General features: G+C 38.5%; 1 long non-coding RNA gene across 2 annotated transcripts in view; it reads right to left on the bottom strand.

Annotated features, from left to right (window-relative positions):
* Window positions 1-2,578: 2,578 nt before the first annotated feature.
* The window catches only part of LOC121140255, a 61,748-nt gene continuing 39,490 nt past the window's right edge, over window positions 2,579-24,836 (bottom strand). The window contains exons 2-6 of one of the 2 annotated variants that reach the window (XR_005877046.1): window positions 8,695-8,812; window positions 7,882-8,064; window positions 6,294-6,372; window positions 3,442-3,523; window positions 2,579-2,823 (exon numbers count right to left, since the gene is read on the bottom strand). This is a non-coding gene — a long non-coding RNA (uncharacterized LOC121140255). The remainder of the gene's footprint in view (window positions 2,824-3,441; window positions 3,524-6,293; window positions 6,373-7,881; window positions 8,065-8,694; window positions 8,813-24,836) is intronic. The other variant, XR_005877045.1, reaches the window with a different exon arrangement.

The raw sequence follows: 24,836 nt of genomic DNA, 5'->3' as shown, positions 1-24,836 counted from the left end.
CTATTTGTATCTCAGTGAAAGAGATACAATATTGTCATATTAAAAACAAGTAGGAAGGTTCTATGCAGACTGCTTGTTGTAGGAGTCCTCAACAGTCAGTTGTGGGCCCTGTATATCACATGACTATCAATGCGAGATGTGCCCATTGGTGAAATAATGGTATGGTTCTAGGGTGAAACCAAGTACTTCATGGTTGGATTTGAGGCTTGTTCTACAAGAGGAACTTCACCCCTTGTTTGGAAACCTGCAGCTTCAAGGGCAGGGGAAGTCCTTAACTAATGAAAAGCTACTACTGCTTTTTTTCCTCCTAAAAGGATGTCATTCCCATAGTCCTCTAAATAATCGATTACCCATGCTTCTGTAAGAAAGTGTAACTAAATTCATTGGGTCATCGAAAAAGAAAAACACAAAAGGAGAAACGGGATTTATTGGGTATTGGATTAATGGACATAGATGAGGAACAAAAAGGATTTCAGCAAATATGATCAATATATATTGCATGCATGCATAAAACCATCATGATGAATCCAACTCTTATGTATAATTAATATATGATAATAAAAGTCTCAAGGCAATTTCAGTGGCTATCATGGTCATCATTGCAGCCCAACACATGGTTCATATTAGTGACTTTATTGTTTAATTTGCATTTCTGTGGTCAAGTACCTGATAGAAGTGGCTTAAGGGAAGAGAGACTTATCTTGGCTTTCAGTTCATGGGTGACAGAGGAACAGCATTTGGAATGGCTCACAGCATGGATGGTAGATTTGTGAAGCAGATGCTCATATCGTGGTAAACAATCAAATTCAGAGAGTCAAGGCCTGAACCAGCCAGAAGTGGATAGAACTCCCAATGCTTATCCTTAGTAATCCCATTATTTGAGCTAGGAAACAGTTCCAAAGGCTCCATAATCCCATGGGATAGCACTACCCACTGTCCCCACTAAGTGTACCTGCCAGGCACATCTTACATCTAAACCATAAGACTGACCAATATTGAGTATAAACTTAAAATTTTTGAATTTAGGAAACATGTCAAGCTTGTTGTGTGGAAGGTTTTTTTTTTTGATGTAACCAAATATTAGCTTCTAGCCAATGCAGGAAGCTCTTTGTGCTATACTGAATAACAAAATGTCTCCCATTTGAACATTTACTTAGCTGGTGGTGTTGTTTGGGGAGAATTAAGGGGCTAAAGTCTTTCTGGAGGGAGTATATTACTGATGATGGGTTTTGAGATTAGAGAGCCTACTACCCATTGCTAAACTGTCCCTAACTTTAGCGACTCCAGCCCTCTGGAACCATAAGCCATAATAAACTCCTTCTTCTGTGGTCCTGTGTGGTGGAATATTATTTTAATCAGATAAAGATGTGCTATATTTGTTTATGTTGTGGAATATTACTTTAACTCTGTGAAGGTCTATTGTATTTGCTTCTGCTGCCTTTGTTAACAATACAAAGATGTGTTACATTTGTTTGCACTGCATTTTTTAATGTAAAGAAGTATTGCATTTGTTTCACCTTGCCTGCCTAAGGCACCTGATTAGTCTGACTTGAAGCTGAATGGTCAACAGCTAGGCAGGAGAGGAATAGGTAGGGCTTGTACACAGAGAAAATGTAGGAGGAAAGGAGAGAATGAGGGAGAAAGAGAGGGACATACTTGGGGCCAGAAGGCAGGCAGCCACCAGCCAGCCAGATATGAGAAGCAGTGGAACTAAGATATACAGAGAGAAAGAAAGGTAAAAAGCCTAAGGCAAAATGTCGATGAAGGGAAATAGGTTTTTAAGAGCTATTGAGACAAGCATAAGACAAGGTCAAGCATTTGTAACTGATAAGTCTCCATGTCATGATTTGGGAACTGGTTGGTGCTCCCCTCTAAAGCTTCTTACACTCCTAGCTGTGCTTTATGACAATACCAGAAAAGGTAACTAAGCAAGTACAGCTGTGTACATTTGCTCTATTTTAAATAACACCTAACTAAAACTCTTATCTTTCTTAATGACCAGGCTCAACAGTCATAATCAGTCATGGAGGCATTGTTCCTTAGACCTAAAACTCAACATTTTTGTCTTAGTGGTAACAGTTAATATCACATATGGTATCTCCTGGGATGGCGCCACTGCCTAGCTGTTGCCCATTATGGTATCTGGGCTTCCCTTCTGTTCATATTTTTGTTTTGATGTTTTTTATTTTTCCACTATGTAGCCCAGGATGACCCCTCTCCCCAATCTCAATCATCAGACCCTGCATCCCAATCAGTGGGATCAATTATGATATAATTAAACATTTCTTTCCATTTTGAGGCACCTATCCTGCTCTTGTTTTTTTAAGATAATACTTAAATTCATCTATTGATCTTGATACAAAAAGAGGAATTGCAGGTACACTTGAGATTTTACCTTAAAAAAAAAGTGAGCTTCAGAAGCAAGTAGGCTTCCTTCACAGAAATGTTACCAATACTACTTTTGCCTCCAAGTTTGAGAACATCAGGTGTGTAAGAGTGGCAGAAAGTCTTTGAGAATTTGAATTTTCAAAAAGCTTATTTTGTCTGTAAAATCTGAGGACAAAATTCTTCTTTTTATTTTTTTACAAGAAACCAAATTTAGAATTGAGTCCCAGAAAGGATTTTTGTCTTAACATTAGTGGAATATTATAAACTTGAGGAAATAATACAAAAAGTAGCTCCTTTATCAAAGCCATCAGTTCTCCAGCTTTGCAATAGGGGAACTAGACTGTTGGGTTCCTCCCCCTCAGTCCACTCACTCATAGGTTCCCGATGGTCTCCCAGGAAAAAAAAAGGAGTTTACAAACCCACAAAGCTGGTGTCCTGTAACAAAATAATGACATACTGGTCAGCTTATTTTTTTTACTGCAAGACTATTTTTATTGATAAGCCATCTTATGATTTGTAGTTGTCCAAAATTGAGGCGCTAGGAGCTCAGTCCATGGTTAAAGGTGCTAAACTCCACACACACACAGTGAGAACCATGTTTCTACAAACCAGCTCCTTTGTCAGCTTCATAATGTTTCCTCTCATGTTAATGAGAAAGGAAAACAAATGCCTTGCAAGCATGAACAGCTGATGAAAATGAGACCCACTACTAATTAGTTTACCTCTCTTCATTTTGCTTAAATGCAATTGTTATTAAATATTTTTGTCTGTGATGAACCTTCATACATAATTATGCCCTTAATATCTCTAAGCAGGTTGCTTTATAATGAACCAGCCAGACATTTGCCTTCTTCTATAATATACTGGATTTGAATTTTACCTGTTAAGATTCATAAATCTTTCCAAAATAATATTTTTTATTTGGGAATTTCATTCAATGTTCCCCAATCACACTTGCTTCCTATTCCTCCCAGGTCTACCCTCCTACCCTTGTGCTCCACCCCAAAAGAATTATAATATACCAAGTCTAATTTGTGTTGTCCATGTACTCACCGGAGCATGGTCAGACTCCCAGGGGCCAGCCCCTTAAGCAAAACTGAGTCCTTTTCCACTGCCTTCTGATAGAAGTCATTAACTATGAAGAGCCACAGATATAACGATGTAATGCAGCTGTTTTATTATGCTTGGGGGTGCTGTGGTTAGCAATCTGGGCACTGAGGGTGGAGCTGGTTTATGTCTGTGTCAAGATATCTACAACTTGAACTATAAAGTCTGAAGCAAGGTTTAGGTGGTTTGGGGCTGGATCCATCTGAAGGCATCCTAATCAGGTATCTCATAGTTCAAGGTCAATTCTGGCAGATGGGTGGCCACATATGTACATCCTGTCCATGAAGTTTCCCTCTTTTGACAAATTTGGCATCTAGATTTCAATGGGAGCATGCAATAGAACCCATTGGGGGTTATGCCTTCTATAGTCACCCAGCCCACCCAGAGTCAAGGACACAGAGCCAAACTCTTATGCTTGTTGGAGGGGCACATGGGAGGCAGGTACAATTGTGGTCAGTTGATGGGACCAGTCCGAGCTAGTCAACTGTTCATCAGTGTGAAGAACAAAGTGTGCCTGGCTAGATCTGGGCTCTGAACTCTGATCCTTCCCATCTGTATGAGCTTGGGCAAGTGTCTTGAGATCTTTGAATCTTGGGTTTCTCGTGCATAAAAGGTAAATAGTTGCAGGTTACCATATTATTTGTTATGAGATTCAAACAATAAAGGCAGTAGGAATATATTTGGAAAGCTGTGGACTATCATGCAGAATGATATGGGATTCAGAACCATGTTTCTCACAGAGTTTTGCAGGGGTTTCAATGGTAGAACAGGGTTGATAAGGAGGCTCAGTGGTCAGTAGAATGAACAGAGGTAAAATGCTTGGACTATGATAAATACTATAGGTAAGGGGTTTTTCTTTCTATAGGTTGTGTTCTGGGACCAGCATTCCTCTGCTGCACACTTATTTTTATCCCTTGAGTGTCCTAGTGTGTTTATATATGCATTTCCCCTTTTATCTTCCTTCTCCTCCTCCCCCATCCATCACCACTGTCACAATCATCTTTCTTCTTAGTATCATCATTTTTTGAAACATGGTCTTTATCTGCAGTACAGGATGCTTTTTTTCAAAACCCTAAATGTCTCAGTCTTCTCAGCACTATGATTATAGATGTATGCCACCATGTATAGCTATAATTCTGCTTATGTATCCCACACTTGTGCACGTATTTCCATGTGAAATTTGGTAATAGGTTCAGTCCAGTCTTTGTAAGACTTATATAAAGTTCAACATTGCTAATTTTTTATCTGTAATTTGATATTTAAGCCTTGCTTTGTGTCAACAATGACCCTCTCTCAGAAATGTTATCCTTCTTCCATGCCAGGCCACCTGGGTTTGGGTCTTTGTGAATAGGACCAGGAAGGACAAGAAAAATGAGTTAGTTCCCAGCATTCGTGGGCTCATGACCACTTACTGTATCTTGCAAAGAACTATTATCTGAAGCAGCTGTGATGTCTAATTTTCTTTTGAGACAGGGTCTCAGCATGTAGCACAGGTTGCCCTTGGGTTAGTGGTCCTCCAAAGCCATCTCCTAAGTATTGCATGTCAGGAACTCTAATTTTCTTGACCTTCTTTAAAAACAACACTGCCTTTATTTTTGTCTTTATGTCAAGCAGATTGTGTTTGTTTCCAATTTTCAGTGGTAGCAAGAGAAGTAGCAAGAAAATGACCTGGACACAGAATTTTCTAATTTTCAACATTTTTCCAAATCATTTTTGCAGTCATTTTGCATTTGGAGCAGCATTTATTTTAATGTTATTCACCTATACTAAGATTTTTCCCTACTATGCAATTGAGATTTATTAAAAAAGAAGTCTCTTTTCATGCATATTTCATAATTTTTACATGACATTTAAAGAGCTTGCATAATTTCATGAGTTAGGCAACTGGCATAAGGCAAGTTTGGGAACAAACACAATTGTCTTTTCCTAAGGTGTTGCAGCTTGCATGTGGAATGTCCCCTAAAAGGTTTTTGTGTTAGAGCAGTGGTTCTCAATCTGTGGGTGGTGACCCTTTGAGGGTTGAATGACCCTTTTACAGGGATCACCTAGATAATTGGAAAACACAAATATTTATATTATGATTCAAAACAATAGCAAGATTACAGTTATGAAGTAGCAACAAAAACAATTTTGTGACTGGGGTCATCACAACATGAAGAACTGTATTAAAGGGTCACAGCATTAGGAAGACTGAGAACCACTGTGTTAGAGCCCTTGTGCTTAACTTGGTGCTACTGGGAGGTGGTGGCACCTTTAAGAAGTGAGCCCTGGGCTCATTGTCAGGTAATGGAGGCTCTGTGCTTGAATGGGACCCTGGGGCTGAGTGACTTCATTTCATCATATGTGCCTGTCATGATGTATGAGGGCTAAGCAATAATCGAATGAAGGTCTAGAATCATGAGCCAAGTAAACCTTTTCTCTTTGTGAGTTGATTGTTTCAGGTATTTGTTATGATAATAGAAGACTATTAATGCATGGACAGAACTTAATTCTTGGGAGCACAAAACCACTTTTTCTTCAGTAGCTCATGTAGATTCAGGTAAAGGAGGTATCTATGCAGTGCCTTAGGCTAGGCAGGCTCAATATATTCTACTTCCATCTGTGAACTGACTCTAATGGCAAAAATTATCAGAAAAAAATCATTGTTATGTAAGGACACATTTGCCTGTTCACATTTTATGTTCTAATGGGCTAATGGTTTTGGTCATTATCTCTCAGCAAACACAGAACTCCAAGTTTCTATTCTCCTCATTTGCTGGTTATAGGTAAATATACTTTTCAGCTTACAACAAACTAACCTTCAGCTACAAGCGAGAGGAATAGGGAGAGAAGCTGCGGAGGGACGATTCTTCAGGTGTTGCTTGGATGCGAGGGCTCCTGGAATTGGGATGAAATGCAGTTAGCTATTTTCAGAGGTAGTGTGTGTTACCCAAGCAAAATCTAGGCACAATTCTAAATTCATCTCCAAGTCTCTTTGCAAACAAAACACTTTGCATGTGTCCTTTGTGTACTGTCCAAATCAACAATGATGCCTCTGCCAGTTGCTGTGGGTTAAGCTATTATGTGAGCAAATGAAACAGTGACAGAAATAGAAACTCCAATTAAAAGATAATGCTACACCAGATCATTCTTGCTCCACATTTGTTCTGCACACACAGGGTCTGTGACACCCTGAGAACACTAGCTGAGGATGCACAGCACATTTTAAGGTGGCTGCATCACTTCTCATTCTCTGTAATGCATTGAAATAACAGTTCATTTTCCTCCCTGGGCTCTCATAAGACTCAATATAAATGGCGCACATAGCTATACTATGGTGAATGGGGATATTTGTTTAAATAAACATGCATCCTGCAAATCTATACATATTCATGGAAACTGTAGACACTACATATTAAATATTGATGAGCAAACTGTTTTATTAGGAGCCTAAGCTGTTCACCAGTTGAAGGTAAACCTTAATTTTGTAGCTATACATTTGTCTCCTATAAGTTTACAACTACCAAATAAAATAACTATACATTTTTTGTGAAGATACAAACAGACTCACTTGCATGCAATTTCCCTCCTTAATATCTTTAAAATACTGTCATGAATGGGCTATCAAGATGGCAGGTAAGGCACTTACCTCACTGAAGGTAAGACTCACTACCTGAGTTTGGTCCCCAGGACCCACATGGTAAAAGGAGAGAATTGACTACTGCATGTTTCCCTCTGACCTCCACACTCATGCTGTAGCATGATTTCTACCACTTCTCCCCAAATAAACAAGCAAATGTAGTTTAAAAAATTTTATGGACATTTTCACATGCAAAACTTGAATTAAAATTCAAGACTGAGATGGAATTGCAGACACCCTGAAGTACCCTTGTTAAACCTCATAATAATAAACTCAAGGATAATTATATAGAATAAAAGATCTCACACTTGGAAGAGATATGCATTTTATTTCACTGAAAACATCTTTCTTCGTTTACTGTCTCACTATAAAATATTAGAATACCCAATGTAAAAATCAGAGAATATAGAAAATTTAAAGACTAAAATTGAGCTGTAGTCCTACATCCGGAAATAATTCCTGTTATCATATTGATATTTATCATTTCAGATTTCATTGTAGAGCTGGGATTAAACTTGGGTTTTATGTATACAGAACTGTGTTCTGCAATTGAGTGGCATCCCCAGTCCCCAGATTTTGTTTCATGAGCACATTTTCATCTACTTACTAAAATGGATCACACCATAAAATATTTGATTAATTTTTAAAATTTACAGCATAGTATGAACATTTTTTGCCAATAAATTTAGATATCTGGATCTTCATTTGAAATTTCTGTGAAGTTGTGCAAAGTACAAACTATATTATTTGCTTAATGTGTCACTTACCTTTTGACATCTGAATTGTTTCTCAAAGTAAACTCAAAAGATAATAATTCTGGAATGTTTTGTCTCCAAAATATTTTGGAATTTTCTCTCTTTGAAACTACAAAGAAGTTCTTAAAATTCAGCTTTGCTTTGTGCTGGGCCATGATTTATTTTCACATTTTCTCACCCCCCAGGATTATATACCTGTGGAGAATTAGGTCAATATATCTTCAAAGACAAAGATTACATATGCTAGTCCCATCAAAAATTATTTTCCTTTTTAAAAGAAGAGTATTCTACAATCAACCACTGATTTCTTTCACTCCAGCATGAGTCTTCTTGTATTAAAATGGGAACTTTTAATAAGAACCAAAGTAAAATAGGAAGGAATCCCCAAATTGAGGTGCCAGGTTACTGTAGATGGCATTTACAAAGAGAAGACATTTAAAATTTTGGGGGCACTTCACATGAGGGCTATAGACAGTGCAGATAGAGTGGTGCTTTTAAAGAAAGTGGTGTCAGGAGACATGGAGATGGTACCTGCCTCCTCATTTCAAGACTGCTTTCTAAGGAGGAAGTGACCAGCAGTACCACTCAGAAACTCCAGATGTGTCTTCCTCATGCAGGACCTTGGGAGGTCAGGGAAGAACTGTTTAGTGAGTAATGGACTCTGCATGTAGTTGCTACATGACCTTGTAGACAGCTTTCAGGGAAAGACTCTGCCTCAAAGGGGCATTTGAGCCATGTATGGAGACAGTCACCACCCAAGTATAAACATGGTCTTTGACAACATGCAAAAGAATTCCCAAAGAGATAGGATGGGCAAATGTTCACCTGGAACTGGAGAGTCCTGATAGATGGTGAAAATATACATCATGAAGTGATGTGGTTTGTCCTTGCGTAGCACCAGGATGGGGTAGGCTTTCCAATCAGTAGATAGAGACTATGGAAGCTGTATAGAGACAAAACAGAGAAAACCTATGCCGCTGTCACATCTAACCCCTCAATCTGACAGGCAATGCTATATCTAATTAAGTGATGGGGAGTGATGTTCCTTTATGTCATTGCTAACAAGGTCAGGCCATTCTGTTGTCCAACCTGAGGATTTGTGTGCTGTGGCATAATGCTTCCTACTGCAGAATTCATTGGCTTTATCAAAGATTTCACACAGAAATATGGAATTTATGTTTAATGGGAAAATGTTAAGATAAAAAATATGTCTTGAGTGTGTCCCTTGACATGACTAAGAGGTAAGGTATAGGCTACTTGCCTCTTAGTGACTTCCCAGGGAAAGTGTTGGCACCGATCTGTAGACTTGTCTGGTAACAATAGTAATACTTGTGATGTTCTTGACCCCTCTGGCTCCTGCAATCCTTCTTCTCTCTCTTCAGAAGGATTCCTTGAGCTAGGCTTGCTGTTTGACTGTGGGTCTCGGCATCTGTTTCTATCAGTCTCTGGATGAAGGCTCGCTGATGGCAATTGGGGTAGACACTGATCTGATCACAGGAGATGGCCAGTTCAAGATATGTATCCACTATAGCTAGGAGTCTTAGCTGGCATCATCCTTGTAGATTTCTAAGAGTTTCCATTGCATCAGGTTTCTACCTGACCCCTAAATACAACCCCACCATTTCCAGTCATCTCTTCCAGTACTTTCCTCTCTATCCACCTCTCCACCTGATCCCTCAAGTTCTGATCCTGAGCCAGCCCCAGTCCAAGCAGGAAATTTTCCAAATAGATCCATGTACCCCTGCCTTGGACTTTTCTTGTTACCTAGCCTTTCTAGGTCTGTAGATTGTATCATGGTTATTATTTACTTTACAGTGAATATCTACTTATGAGTGGTACATATCATGTTTGACTTTCTGAATCGGAGTTACCTCATTCGGGATGACTTTTTTCTAGTTCCATTCATTTGCCGTCAAATTTCCTGATGTCATTGTTTTTAGCAACTGAGTAATACTTCACTGTGTAAACGTACCACATTTTCATTATCCATTAGTTGGTTGAGTGGCATATAGGTTGTTTCCAGGTTCTTGCTATTATGAATAAAGCTGCTATGAACATAGTTGATCAAGTGTCCTTGTGGTATGATTGAACATCCTTTGGGTCTATGCCCAAGAGTGGTAGGTATGGCTGGAGGCCCTGAGGTAGATTAATTCCCATATTGCTTTCTAAAGTGGCTATATAATTTTGCCTTCCCACCAGCAGTGGAGGAGTGTTGCCATTGCTGCAAACCTTTCTAACATCATCAGTGTTTTTGATCTTAGCCATTCTGACAGATGTGAGACAGAATCATCTCATTCTCATTTTGATTTGCATTTCCCTGATGGCTAAGGATGTTGAACATTTCTGTAAGTGTTTCTCTGCTATTTGAGATTCTTCTGTTGAAAATTCTCAGTTTAGGTCTGTACAACTAATCTGACTCATAGGAACTCACAGAGTCTGAGCCAACAACCAGGGAGCCTGCATGGGACAGACCTAGCCCCCTCTACATATATGTGGCAGGTATGTATCTTGGTCTACTTGTGGGACTCCTAACAATGGGATCAGGGAATGTTCCTAATGCTTTCAATGGCTCCTGGGTGCGTATTCCTCATATTGGATTGCCTTTCCCAACCTAAATATAAGGGGAGGTACATAGTATTACCACAACTTGATATGTCATGCTTTGTTGATATTCATGGGAGGCCTGCCCTTTTCTGAACAGAAGCAGAGGAGGAATGGATTGGAGGGGCAAGAGGAGAGGGTGGGGCTGGAGATGAGGGAGAAGAACCTGTGGTTCAGATATGAAAAAAAAACAATAGTAATAACCCTGTGTATGTGTGTGTGTGTGTGTGTGTGTGTGCGAGCATATGTGTTTGGAGTCTTCATGTGCATATGTGTTTGGAGTCTTCATGTGCCATTAAAATATTCTAAATGGCAATTGTAGAGATTTTTTAAAGCTAGAATGCCTGGTATATCCCACTTGGATATTTATTGTCAGTTTTAAATATGTCAGGGATACAAGAAATAATGCTTTTTGTTGCAGAACAATTCAGAGACACTTGTTGCTTATTTTTGCATCACACTTATTAAATTATTTTGCAGAGAGACTGCTTATTCACACAAAGAAGAAGTTGATAGATTGAGCCAAGAAATGAAGGAAAAAACAAGAGTCATGAGATTGAAAGAAGACAAAAAGCTGATGGTGGTCTGGGAACAGTGGAATTTGGCGGCACAAATTTTGCATAAGCGTATTATATGGGAGTAGTGGAGAAAGGTTCACTAGGCCACTAGCAGTGGCAAAAACAACCACCTTCATTATTCAGGAATTCTCTACAAAGCCTTGAGGGTTTGGGCTGGTTCAAGTAGTGATAATATCTTTATGGAACATTAACCATCATTTATTTCTTTATTTCCTCTTTCTTGATTAAGCCATACCTCTTGGTTCTATAGAATTTATATATGTGAAATATAAACCATATATGAATTGTATATGTATATATATATGAAAAATATGTACACAATACATTCTTTATATATACATAGAAAATATATATATACATAATATATATACATTGTGTAAGAATATATTTCCATATATATACATATCCTTATATAATTGTAATTTATACATTATATATTATATACATATAATATTTATGTTTATGCTTACCTGTCCCTTGCTTTTGTCCATTCCAGGACAACTTCAGTGTGTGTGCTTTGAAGAAGAAAAATAGAAGTTCAGTCTAAAGTTTGATTTTCACACAGAGATTTGTGTGTGTGTGTGTGTGTGTGTGTATAAAATAACAATGAAAAAAACAAGCCATGAATTTAAAAGAGAGCAAGGAGGTGTGTATGGGAGGGTTTGAAGGAGAAAAGTAAAAGGAGAAGTGATGTAATTATATTATAATCTCAAAAACAAAAGAAAAATGTAAAAAAAAATAGGAAAAACCAGAGCAAAGTAAAATGTTACCTCATGGAATACATATTTAAGTTACAAGAATAAATACAAAAATACTTAAAATATATAGCAGTATCTGCTCTGGAATTATTCAATACTTTTTGAGTAAAGATCAGCAGTGTCTTTAAAAGTGTTTTTTATTGTATGAACATTTACCCTACATGTATGTCTATGCACCACATGCGTGTCTGGTGCCCACAGAGCCCAGAAGAGACTGTCAGATTCCCAGAACTGAAGTAACAGATGGTTGTGAACCACTATGTGAGTGCTGAGAATTGAACCCAGGTCTTCTTGAAAAGCAGACAGTGTTCTTAACCACTGAGCCAACTCTCTAGCCCTATCCCCAATACGACTTTACAGTTTTGAAAACTTGAATACCTCTTAGCAATTGAAAAGTAAAGAGCTATAGATAACACAATACAGATGAGCATCAATAAAGTTGTGGTGAGTGAAAGAAGCCAGCCAGACAGAGCATACACAGTATGGATTCATTTGCATATCATCTCAGCAACATAAAGAAGCATAGAGCGATTGAAAGGAGAGGATGGTTTCCTGGGACAGAAGACTGTCTGGAGGAGCAGGAAGGGCCTGAGGGAGAGTTGCTAAAAAAGCAAAGAAACATTGGGTTATGTATGTGCTTGCTTTCTTGATTGTATTTTAGTAATGGTTTACTGTGTGCCTGCCAGTCAGAACTTATCAAAATTGCGTGCCTTAAGCATGTAAATGAATACATTAACACCAGTTGCTCAGAATAAAAGCTTGAGAACTTATTAGTTCCAGACAACTGAGAAGATTGTGCAAGCTTGCATGGAGGAATGGAGACATAAAAGCCAGTGCTTCGCTGTTGTGCCTTCTCTTTCTCCTGTTCTATTCTTGTCCTTAATTGAAACTGGTAAAGCAAACACATTATTGAAGCAACTCTAATTATTTTTTCTGGACTAGTCTCTAGCAAATTAAGAAAGGGGAGCTGAGAAAGCCATTTCATCCCTGAAATCACACCACAGGATCTATCCCCTGAGAGAGTCTCAGTTACAGAAGCATAAGCTCTTCGGTGGCATTCATCACAAGCAGTGAGGACATCTCAGTGGTCACATTGAGGTGAACCATAGGAGAGATATGGTCCTTCCTCTCACTCTTTCTCTTGGCTTTAATTAAGTGTCACAGCCAAAAGAGGGTACAGAAACAAATAACTTGGAGGATTTCTATTAACTCCATCTATCCTGTAATATGTGTCTCTGTTGGGTCTTTCCCATAAAGGTTTGGTTTACCTCCACTACCTTGGTGATTCTCCATGGCACTTAGTTTTGTTTATAACATGTAAATGAACTCTTGGACCATATCCTTTCCATTGCATCCATTTGACATGAAGGGCACTGTGATGTTCTTGACCTTGTCTCTTTGTTTTCAAAGTGTCTTCTCCATCTCTTTCACTTTCAGCACCTTTAGTGATATATTTGGCCCACAATGGGTTTTGGGCTGGATGGCAACATGATACATTTTCTCTCAAGCATCCTTTCATTTCACTCTGTGCCTCAGACACCTCCTTTCCTATGCAGTTGGAGGCTCATAGGCTCAGACACCTTCTTCTGCATCTCTGTGAGGGGAAGTTTCCATTAAGGTTTCTCTTCTCATACAGGTCCATAACATTTGGGTATTAAACATGTCCTGGGTCACTCAGTGAATGAGTTCAGGGAAAGGTTACAGGAGCATCCATATCCCTCTTGCCAGGTCAGATAACTTTGAGGTCACTACATGTTTCCTGGGACTCTCCTGTGGATGAAGGTCCACTTACCCATTTTATAGCCGGCTTTTCTCCACAGCTTTTCTTAGCTGCCATTACTTCCATATTTAATATTCTGTATTTCAAGTTGCAAAATCTTCCCATAAACCACCAGTCTTCAACTGTCCACAAGGTCTGCTTCTCAAAAGTCCCATGGGACACCAAGACTTTGCATTGGAGTCCAAGTGAAGCTTGAGTCTCTGCACAGTACATGATATGATGCTCTTCATAGAGGCTGGTTTCATAGGGTTGAGATCTGCTAGACCCTACACCTTACTGCCATGTGCATAGGTGTTGCAGGTCATTTCTTCCTTTCCAGAGTGTCTTTACTGCTGGGCAGATAAACACCTTTTATACTTCACAGGGATATAGAAGAAAAAAACCCTTTTAGGAGACATGTGATGGAAACAAGCTTTCTTTAACCACTGGCCATGACACTGAGGGCAATGTCTTTTGGCTAGTATAGAATTCTCTATCTTCTAAAGCTTCCTTTTCTCATGTCTTAGACCTTGGTGTCTAAGGATCAGGGGAAGGGCAGGGATAGCAGAGAATATAGACCTAGTTTCTTCTCCATGCACAGAGTTTCTATAGCTTCAAGAGGTAGTCATTTGACTCCAAAGTGCAGACATAAACTGGTTAGCAACTAGGTTAGCAGAATAAAGGTCCTCCTATACCCAAAAGTGTCTATGCCTTGATTCTTGGAGCTTGTGAGAGACCATTCTGCTGTTGATGGCAAAAGGGACTTTGATGATGTGAGTTGCAGATGTTAAGATAGGGGAGAATATTCTGGGCTAGCCAGGTGAACAGAACAGGCACCAAGCAGAAGGGTCTGAATTTTGTCAGTAATAAGATGAACAAGGAAATGGATGTTCTCCTAGAGCCATGAGACAGAAGCACAGCCCTGCTAATACCAAGATTCTATAGCAGAGGAACAGGTTGTGTTCCTGACTTAGAGAACATCATATATGCTTTTTCACATATCTCATATTTTATTTTATTGCTATTTATTATGGGAATAATAAAAATGAGTACATTGACCATTGACAAGTTTCTTTGCATGCTTCAGAGTTTCCCAAAAGAAGTCAATGAACATTTTCATTGGGTTACAAAACGACAAGTACTTATAAAGCTCTCACTGGGTTTCTGTCAGGTAGAGGGTAAAAGTAGAGTCCCAAGCACTTGAGATGGAACTGGTGTGTCTATCCACATGGATGCCTTTAAATGGATAACACCAAACACCATCCACATGTGTCTTATCATACACACACAGACACACACACACACACACAAATATTTCACTTAAATATTTGTCTGTAAAGGCTGCTTGTACTTCCAGGTAGTTATTCAGACACTTTGGAGAAATTCTCATCAATTAAAGCAGCACTTATATTAACTCTGTTATTATTTTGTCCCTCACCGGCCAGAAATACTATACCACAATATTAATAACCAGATTGCCCTGGATTTTCTTCTAAAATTTCTTTTCTTTTTATTATAGAGACATTGTTTAATAAAATAAAATATAAGATAAGAAACACATCACATTAAAGTTGGACAAGGCAAAGCAACAGAGGGAATAGAGCCCCAAGAGACAGCAAAAGAATGAGAGACCTGCTTGTTCACACCACAGAATGAGAACTGCTGATTGTGAGTGAGGAAATCCAGACCCAGAAAGGTAAATATGGCATGTATTCACTTATATATGGATATTAGTCATTGACTAAATGACAACCAAGGTACAAGGTATGTAGTCCCAGAGAGGTTAGATATAGAGGAAGGGACTAGGGGAGACACATGGATCTCCTTGGGAGGGGAAAATAGAATAGATTTTATGGGCGGATGGTGGGTGTGGGGATGGAAATAGGAGGATCAGGTGGGGAGGAAAAGGGGAGATGAGATTGAAGGAGGGGATGCAGGGAGCTCCAACTAGAATTGAAGGGTATTTGAGAGATGGTATGGAAACCTAGGGCAGTGGAAATTTTCTAATGTATACAAAGGCAATCCTAATAAAGTCTCCAAATAATGAGAGAGACAGAGTTCCAACTGGCCATCTCTTGTCACCAAATGAAGCTTCCAGTACCAGAAGTTGGATTACACCCAATTGAGGGCTTTGTTTTTGCTTTCCCAAAGGAGTTTCATAGAAATCCCTAAACAACCTAGGTTGTTTCCAAGACAATAGGTTACTCTCTACAAATCCTACAAACTGACAGCAAGGCTCCATTGCTGAAGATAATAGCCAGACAATTTATTGAACATGTAGAAGTCAAGCTGGTGCCTACATAGAACCTTCACCCCTACATCCTATTCTCTTTGGCATGGGAAGGTACTTTGCAGACTACCAAAAAAGCAACATAAACAAGCTTTCTTCAACAGTTTCATACCTTTTGTTTTCCAGGTGGCAGAACCAAGTGGAGAGAGTTGCTTCACCACCATTCATCTGCAGTGGATTTGACAGTGTACCTGACTCTTAGGGTTCTGATTCATTAGAAACAGTCCCTGAATTACACTTGACGCCAAGGAGACCCAAGATGATCATAGACTGTACAGAGCATCTATTGATGAGGGTTGGTCATGCCTTACTTGAGACCTTGCAATTCAATTTGAACATATTATGTTATTTTAGAATTTTAAAAAGTAAGTTTGCTTTTGCTTTTATTTAAGGATATTCTGAAAAAGTTAATTTAGAGTTATGTAGGTGTCTTCATTATCTCAGGCACTGAAGGGCTTATTTTTGAATGGTTTTTGTTTCTCCTAAGGATGATGGTTTTGAAAGGAGCATCTGGTTCCTTCTGTTATCTGAATCCTCTTTATTCTACTTTTATTACTTTTCATTTTCTTGATATTTTAATGGCAGAGAAAAGAAAGCTAAACATCTTCATGCAAATTGTAAATTTGTCTTTTTTCTGTTCTTTTGACATTTTATTAATCTGTAAATTTAGTTTCTTGAATCTGCTTTTGTGAACAGAAAAATTTACTAGCTGCTTACTAGTTTGTCATAAATTTACTAGTTTGTCACAAATAATGATTTTCCTTTAAAGTCTGTTTTGTTTAATATTAATACATGTCTACCTATTTTCCTTCTTTAGCTAGATTTTAGCTTACTTGAGACAGTCTCACTATGTATCCCTGGATGTCCTAGGACTCACTCTGTAGACCAGACAGTCCCATAAGTCACAGAGATTCACCTGCCTCTACCTCTAGAGTACCTGGATTAAAGTAACACACCACTATACCATTTTTTAGCTAGTATTTGCATAATATCCCTTGTCATTTCCTAAGTGTTTACAAATGTCATTTGTTTGTCATTTGAATGATTGAAGACTCTAATTAAACTTTTTCCTTAACAGTTTCATACATGTGTGTTCTGATCACACCCCATCCTGTCTTATGCTTCCCTTACTCTACCAACTTCCCCTCCTCCCAAAAAATCTCTCTCCCACTTTCTTGTTTTTCTTTTTGTTTCATGGCTCACTAAGTTTAACCAGTATTGGTCACACATGCATGGATATAAAACTATGCACTAGACCATGGGAAATTCACCAGTGTCTACACCACTGAAGACAGTGACTCCTCCACCCCAGCAGTCACTGTCTTAGTTAGGATTTCTATTGCTGTGAAAAGATACCAGGACAATGTCAACTCTTAAAGAAAACATTTAATTGTGGTATCTAATTTACAGTTCAGAGGTTCAGTCCATTATCATCATGACAGGGAGTATGGCAGCATGCAGGCAGACATGCTGCTAGAGAGGTTGTGCTACATGTTGATATGTAGTCAACAGGAAGTAGACTGAATGTCAAACTAAACTCGAGCATAGGAGACCTCAAAGCTCACCCCCATAGTGACTCTCTTCCTCCAACAAGGCCATAGCTATTCCAACAAAATCATATCTTCTAATAGTGCCACTCCCTTTGGAAGCCATTGTTGTGGGACTTCTATATGTTTAGCCAGAGACTTTTGGGGCAGAAAGCCCTAGAGTGTGGTCTTTGTCTGCCTAAACGACAACATATAAGCTTAGGGATAGGAGTTCTTGCTCTCTTGCTTGCATGCTCTCTTAGGTGGTTGGAACAGAGCAGATGGCTTGCTGTTGGTGCTCTTCACCCATGGACAGAACAACCAGACAAGGGTAATTGGGTCAGCAACAGCATCTAACCTGTTCTGTATCAGTGAGTGTTTACCCCTATTTTATACCTAAATACATTCTTGAGAACATTTACCAGACTATCATGAATTCATACCACAGGCCATATTCCTTCAAACTATCACATTCCACTCCACGGTACCCCAAAATTCATTTATTCCAACTTCAAAAGTCCCTGTAGTCTATCACACTATTCATAATGTCTAAAATTCCAAAGTTCAAAGTCTTTTCTGTGATTCATTTAATCACTTAACTGTAAACTCTTATAAAAATAAAAAAACACCAGGTCACATATTTCCAACATATAATGGCACAGGCTATACATTACCATTCAAAGAAGTAGTGAAGGGAATATAGTGAACAGATACTGGACCAAATCTGAAAAACAACTGGACAAACTCCAAATTCTGCATCTCCATGTCTGATGTCAAATCTCTCTTTAGATCTCCAAATCCTTTCAGTTTTGTTGACTGCAACTTACTTCTCTTTCTTGGACTGGTTCCACTTCCTGTTAGCAACTTTCCTCGGCAGGTATCTCACAACTCTGGCACCTCTAACATCTTGGGGTCTCCAAGGCAATCCAGGTTTTAACTTCACAGCTTCACACAATGGCCTCTCTAGGCCTCCATTCAGGGATACCCTTAATACATGTGTGACTTTAGCTGCTTTCCTTAGTGTCAGAAGAAGGTTCTTCAATATGTTTCTTCTATCCTTGATTCTAAATCCAGAACCATGTGGCTAACCTGCCAAGTTATGCTCTTTGCTGGGGCTCAAACATGCCCCCCTCACTCAATTATATCTTTACCAGCTTCCTGTCCTTATTGTATAAGCTTAGCCATTGTGGAATTTGTTCTGTAGATCAGGTTGGTCTCAAATTCAGAGATCCAGAAGCGTCTGCCTTTTGAGTGCTGGGTTTAAGGTATGCATCACCACACCTGGCTCTAAGCTTTTCTTTAATTCCTTTTCACAAGATAGAAACTTAGCTGGATAGGATCTTGCCCTGAAGTCACTATTCCCTTTATTCCATTTCTTAATCTGTCTATCTCCTTGAACACTGGGCTTCCACTTTCTTGTGTTAATTTTATCCTTAAATTTTGTATTTTGTAATTTACCCTGCTCAGTTTTCTCCTTTACATAATAAAAAATATTCATTAGAGTTACCACTAGTAACCACACAACAGAGTCTATACTAGGCTGCTTTGATATTTTCTCTGTCAATGAAATTAATTCTAAACCCTTCACCATAGCCCCAGGAAAGCTTTTCTTTACCAAAATATCACAAGAATGAACTCTGGGCAACATACTAAAATTATTCTCCTCTTAAACCTCTTGAGCCAGCACCCCATGGTTCAAATAACTATTAGCACAACTGTCTTCCATGGCCCTATTTGTATGACCCATTAAGTAGTACTTAAAGGGTTCAACTGCTTTTCTATTACACAGTCTGAAGATCCATATTCCCTCAAACAAAAGCACGGTCAGACCTATCACTGCAATACCCTACTCCTGGTACCAACATCATTCCTCCCACAAGCCCACACCTATTCCAACAAAACCATACCTCCTAATAGTGCCATTCCTTTTTGGGGACCATTCTCCTTAAAACCACTCAGCCACAAACTATTAATTAGGCTGCAAAGTTCTATCAAAAATTTACATTGCTTTTGATTGCAACTATATTAAGTTCACTTTCATATTTTATTATTTTTGCATTTTTCTCTTAGTTTTACTCTGCATTTTTAGACTTCTTTTGGATCACATCTATGACTCACTTTTATTTGCTCTCTATCTAGAAATTATACATCATACTTATTTACTGTATTTCTATCATTTGAGTAGTCATCCTATCCATTTTTTCCCTGTATGTTGTATTTACCAAATTTGCACAGAGAACTGTGTACATGTGCCCAGTGCGGTACTTCCTAGATGCTTACAACATGAACTCCCGAATTGCTGACATCGAGGTCAAGAAATGAACACTGCACTCCAAGAAGGCATCTTCAAGTACTCTAGAAAACAGCACACGTATTATATAGGATCTTAACAGACTCTATATACAGGATCATCTTTTTGCTTCTTTGAAACAAATTAGGCTCAGAGTGTTTTGTTTCTAACTCTGTTGTTTGTTTGTTTGCTTTGGAACTGGGATTGACATGCTTTTTTGAAACAGGTTTTTTTTTTCTGTGTAACTTTGGTTATCCTCAAAATCACACAGATCCATTTGGTTATCCTCAAAATCACACAGATCCATCTGCCTCTGCCTTCTGAGTGCTGGGCTTAAAGGTGTATGCCACCTCTGCACAGTGTTTTAACCACTGATGTCTACACTTCTCTGGCATCTATGCTATTGTCACTGATTCTTTGTTCAACTTTACTTTTCAATGACCCATATTTACCATGACTGCTTGCTTAACATTCCTTCTTGTATCTTTGAGCTTCTAGACATCTGCTTTTTCTTCCCTTTAACTTTCTGTAGTCTGTTGGCAGAAATGTCTCCATGTTGTTTGTCTTTTATCTCCCCCCACTCTCTTAGGTTATCAGTTCTGTGCAGACATTTGTCTTTCTCTTGATACTTTGGAAACTTTATTATATAGTCCTTTCCTTTCCATTTTCTTCTTTCCTGTTCCTTGCATTATTGCTGGCATAGCTTCTGGTGATCATTTGCTGTTTTCCTAGTTATGTCTAAGAGCTTTCTTAGGAGGCATATGAAAATGCAGTTTTACTAGGTCATCTCCATACATACATGTTTTTATTTACAAGCTGATGATGAATTCTGAGGATTTATTCTTTCACTGTTCTGAGAATTTCTCAGCTATTTTCAGTTTGGTTGTAGTTTCTAACTATATTTTCCTCTGCATCTTGTTCATGCTGTTTGAACGTTCACTGTGTAACATCATACCTTCCCTCCGCCTGCACTCTTTTGCCCATCTCTGGGCACTGTTTTCAGGTCAGTTAGCCTGTTTTAGAGTTGTCACCTCAGATGTTTCAAATCTGTTATTTCTTCCATCCATTGAATTTCTAATTTTATACGGTAGTTTCCTCGCAGTTTCTCTATTGTTCTTTTTATAAAATGCCATTGGCCAATTTTGAGTGTGTTCCAGGTCTTTATCACCCCTTATAGCTACCCACTTATGAAACCTATTTATTTTATACTGTTTGTGGTAATTTCTGTATCTATAATGCTTGCCTCTCTGAGTACTTTATGTGCTGTTTTCAGTTCACTATCTTTCACAGCAACATGATTCTTATGTGCTTGTGATAGTCCTATGGTACATGACATTCCAGTCAATGATGAATTACAAACAGTATGACAAGATTATAACAAAGTAGAAACCTCATCTTGCCTAGTGACATCACAGCTATTGTGATGTCATAGCACAAGCATTACCCATGTGTTCAGGAAGATGATGGTGTAACTGCACCAACCTGCCAGTGTATAAAAGTATAGCAGTGCCGCTCATAATACCTTTAATCCCAGCTCTTGGAAGCAGAAGCTGATGGATCTCTATAAATCTGAGATTGTGAGTTCTAAGACAGCTAGAGCTACAGAGTAAAACCATGTGTTGAAAAAAATAGATGTTACCCATCTGTATACTTACTATACTATTTTTAATTGATATTCCTGGTATTAATAAAAACATTTGCTATTAAGTAGTGAGCAGTGTTGTGCTGGCAGCAGCCTTGCAAGTTTACTGCTAGTCTTGATTACATTTTAAGGCCATGTCAAATGATTGACTATTACCTTCTAGGCCTTAGCAAAGAGCCTAATGCTTTTACAACGTGAAATGGTATAATGATGTGTTTCTCAAAATGAGCCTCATCATTAAGTGACCTGTGACTGTATTTGACTGTGAGCTTCATTTTATTAAGCATTCTCTCTGGAATGTTTTGACGGGCTTCACAAAAGAGTATGCCTTTGTTTCTGCCAACTGTGGGAGTACTCCTACCTCAAGAACACTTTCATCTACAAGTCAAGGCTTGGTTTATTCCAGAACACACAGGTATAAGTAAATTATGTCCCTGATGTTTGGTAGTGGTTATGATTTTAGATTTTTAAGTAAGGTTGTTGAAAATTTTGTTATTATGATAAGATTCTTTCTGTTACCAAAACCAAGACATAAAATATGAGTGGATCAGTCCTTTATATGGGTTCCCTTAGTCTATATCTGAGAGTACAAGCTGAAGTCTGGTGCTTGGGTGTAGACCCCTGCATCTGGTTCCATCAGTTACTGGAGGAAGACTCTATGATTATAGTATCTAATGTGAGGGAGTCTTTATCTTGCCCCAGCTTAATGTGCCAGATTCTCCATGGGAACCCTTACCTGTTGGAAGGAATGAATGGAGGATATGAAGAGTGGGCAGGAGAAAGGGTGGAAGGAAGATCTTTGGTTGGAATGTAAAATGAAATTTAAAAAATAAACAATAAAAAATCTGCCATTTAATAATTCCTCAATATTTTTTTCTAACAGGTTTAAACAAATCTTTTTAAATCTACTGTTGTGTGATACATGTATTATGGACTAGGGTTTCCCCTAATGTTTTACTATATCATATGGAAAAATGGAATCCTTTTCTGTCCTATCAACCTCTGCTACACTATCTGAGACCAGGTTCATTTCATTTTGGACAATTAGAATGTATGCAGCTGTAGAACTCTGGAAGACTGTGTAGAAAATGTCTAAGTTACTGCCAATGATGGATGAGAAACTGAGGAGTTTAGAAACCTACTCCAAGTTTGTTACTAGTTGTGGGCTGCTTCCAAAAACTCTAGTTCTGGCAGCTTGTGGACAGGTTAGGGACATTTTCTAGGCAGAGAACCACTGAAATTTGCTTTGTGTGCAGAAGGGAGTGCTGAGAGCCTATGGAATGATGCTGACAATTCTATAAGGTACCCGGTGGCTTGAAAGTTAAAGTGACACTTCATCTTGAAAATCCTGAGTTGGGGTTTCCTGTTCTCAGCGATTCACAGACACATCAGAGGAGGTAGATGTACAAGACAAACAGAGTAGTCATCAATCTCACCAAATCTCGGAGTAGCTGGCTGAGTACTGCGATCATTTCATCCTACACTTCTAAGGGAGTAGAGAAGACCACAAATCCTCTACCACAAAAAGGACAGTGAAAGGGAGGAGAGGACAGCATTGCACCTGGTGCTCTGATTCAGGGGCTTTGGCAGAGCAGAGCTGACAGTGGCTGGCTTTGGCCCCTGAGACTCTGCTTATAACAGCACTCTTATTGCATTGCCCTTTAAAGGTCAGGGTCTGCTGGAAAACATCTAGAGGAAGCCACGAGAAGCACCAAAGAGATTGCTGTCCTCTTTCCCAGGACACAGCTAGGCACAAATGTTAGGCGACCATGTTTCAGCTGCTTATCTCATCTCATAGGAGAACTTCTCTGTATAAAATCAAGAAGATGATATGGCAGTAATTGCACTCTACTTTCAATAGTATCATTTGATTGGAGCACCACAGGCTAATTCTGGAGCTAAGTCAAAGAGTTGCTTATAGAAGACTAAATATGCATTTTATTCTGGAGATTAAAAGTCATACTATCTGATACCACAGATAGTATGTTATCTCCTAAGTGGTGTTGAATTTGCCCAATCTTCTCAATGAAGAAATAACCATCTGAAGGAGCATAGATGAGGGAAGCAGATTGCCACACAAATGCCTAGAACAAATGACAAGACAGTTTGTGATTTACCTAACCTTCAGCCCAAGCTACTACCTATTCAAGGGTGTCAGTTTCCATGGCACCCAGGATCTGAATGACAAAGGAGCTTGTCCTCCATCATCACAGAAAAGCTGCATTCTTTGACTCACAACCTTTGTGTTCTTCAGCTAAGCCTTTGATTTCCTAGTTATGGGTGTTTCCAATCTTCCTTGATCAGAAATTATGATGTAGTCATTAGTTGTAGGGACATATCATTTTGTACTTGGGGAGATGAGTGTGAGTGCTTTTTGGAATTAGAAAGTTCTTGGTGAACTGAAATGTAAGTGTACTTGTAATTGAATCAGTCTTGGCAAATTTCTCTTCACAGAGATTGTACCTACTTTCTTTCATACCAGAAGTACATGAGAGAACTCATTTCACCACTCTCTACCTTTTCTCCATTGCAATGTGTTATCCAACTCTCCAACCTTATACATTTTAGTGAGAGAAAAATAAAAAGCAAAAAAGACAATTTTAATATACATTTCTTGCATTGTAAATAATATGGAGGAAATTTCATGATGTCTAGGAGTCATGAGTTATGAGTCATTTTTGTTTCTTAGGCTAGTGTGTGTGTTTTGTGTTTTGTGTGTGCATAGTGTATGTGTGTATATATTAGTATTCACAGAATTTTGTCTGGAGAAAACTGAAATTAATGTTTTAAGCAAGAGATGTCATGGTTGTGCAAGGTTTGAAAGTCTATGCCCATAGAGTCTGTGGGTATAAATATGATCGGTAAAGAAAAAAATAACAATACAATAATGATGTGACTGTCAAAGGAATAGAGTGAAGAGATAACCTTGCAGAGTACCCATAACCAACAGAGGACTAATATCCAGAGCATCTTGTAAAGACCTAAACAAATAAAATTCTGAAAGAACAGGCAATCTAATCAATAAATGGGCACGTGAACAGAACAGACATGTCTCGACAGAGAAGACAAATGGGAGCAGGGAACACATTAAAATGTTCAACATCTTTAATATTCAGAAAACACAAATCTAAACCACACCAAGACTCCATGTTACTCAGTAAGAATGCCCATTGTCAGGAAAATAAGCAAACAAACAAAAAACCAAATTCTGACTAGCATGTTGGATAGAAGGTAGTACATAATATTAGCAAAGTAAATAAATGGTCACTACAGAAACTGCCACATATTGCAGCCATACCTCTCCTGTGCAGAAAGTATTAAGAAACCACAGAATAATGACACCTGAAATTCCATGTGAATTGCAATAATGTTTGTATTAGTTGTTATGAAACCAGCCTCAATGCCCATGAATAAAGAAAATGTGATACATGCAAATTACATAATATTATTAAACTGTAAAGTAGAATTAAATTGGAACTGAAAATATGATTTAGCACTCACAACAGGCATGAGAACCTGAACT

This window comes from Mesocricetus auratus, unplaced genomic scaffold, assembly GCF_017639785.1.
Source record: "Mesocricetus auratus isolate SY011 unplaced genomic scaffold, BCM_Maur_2.0 Super-Scaffold_100004, whole genome shotgun sequence".
Classification (NCBI taxonomy): domain Eukaryota; kingdom Metazoa; phylum Chordata; class Mammalia; order Rodentia; family Cricetidae; genus Mesocricetus; species Mesocricetus auratus.
This window is presented reverse-complemented; position numbering and strand designations above follow the sequence as displayed.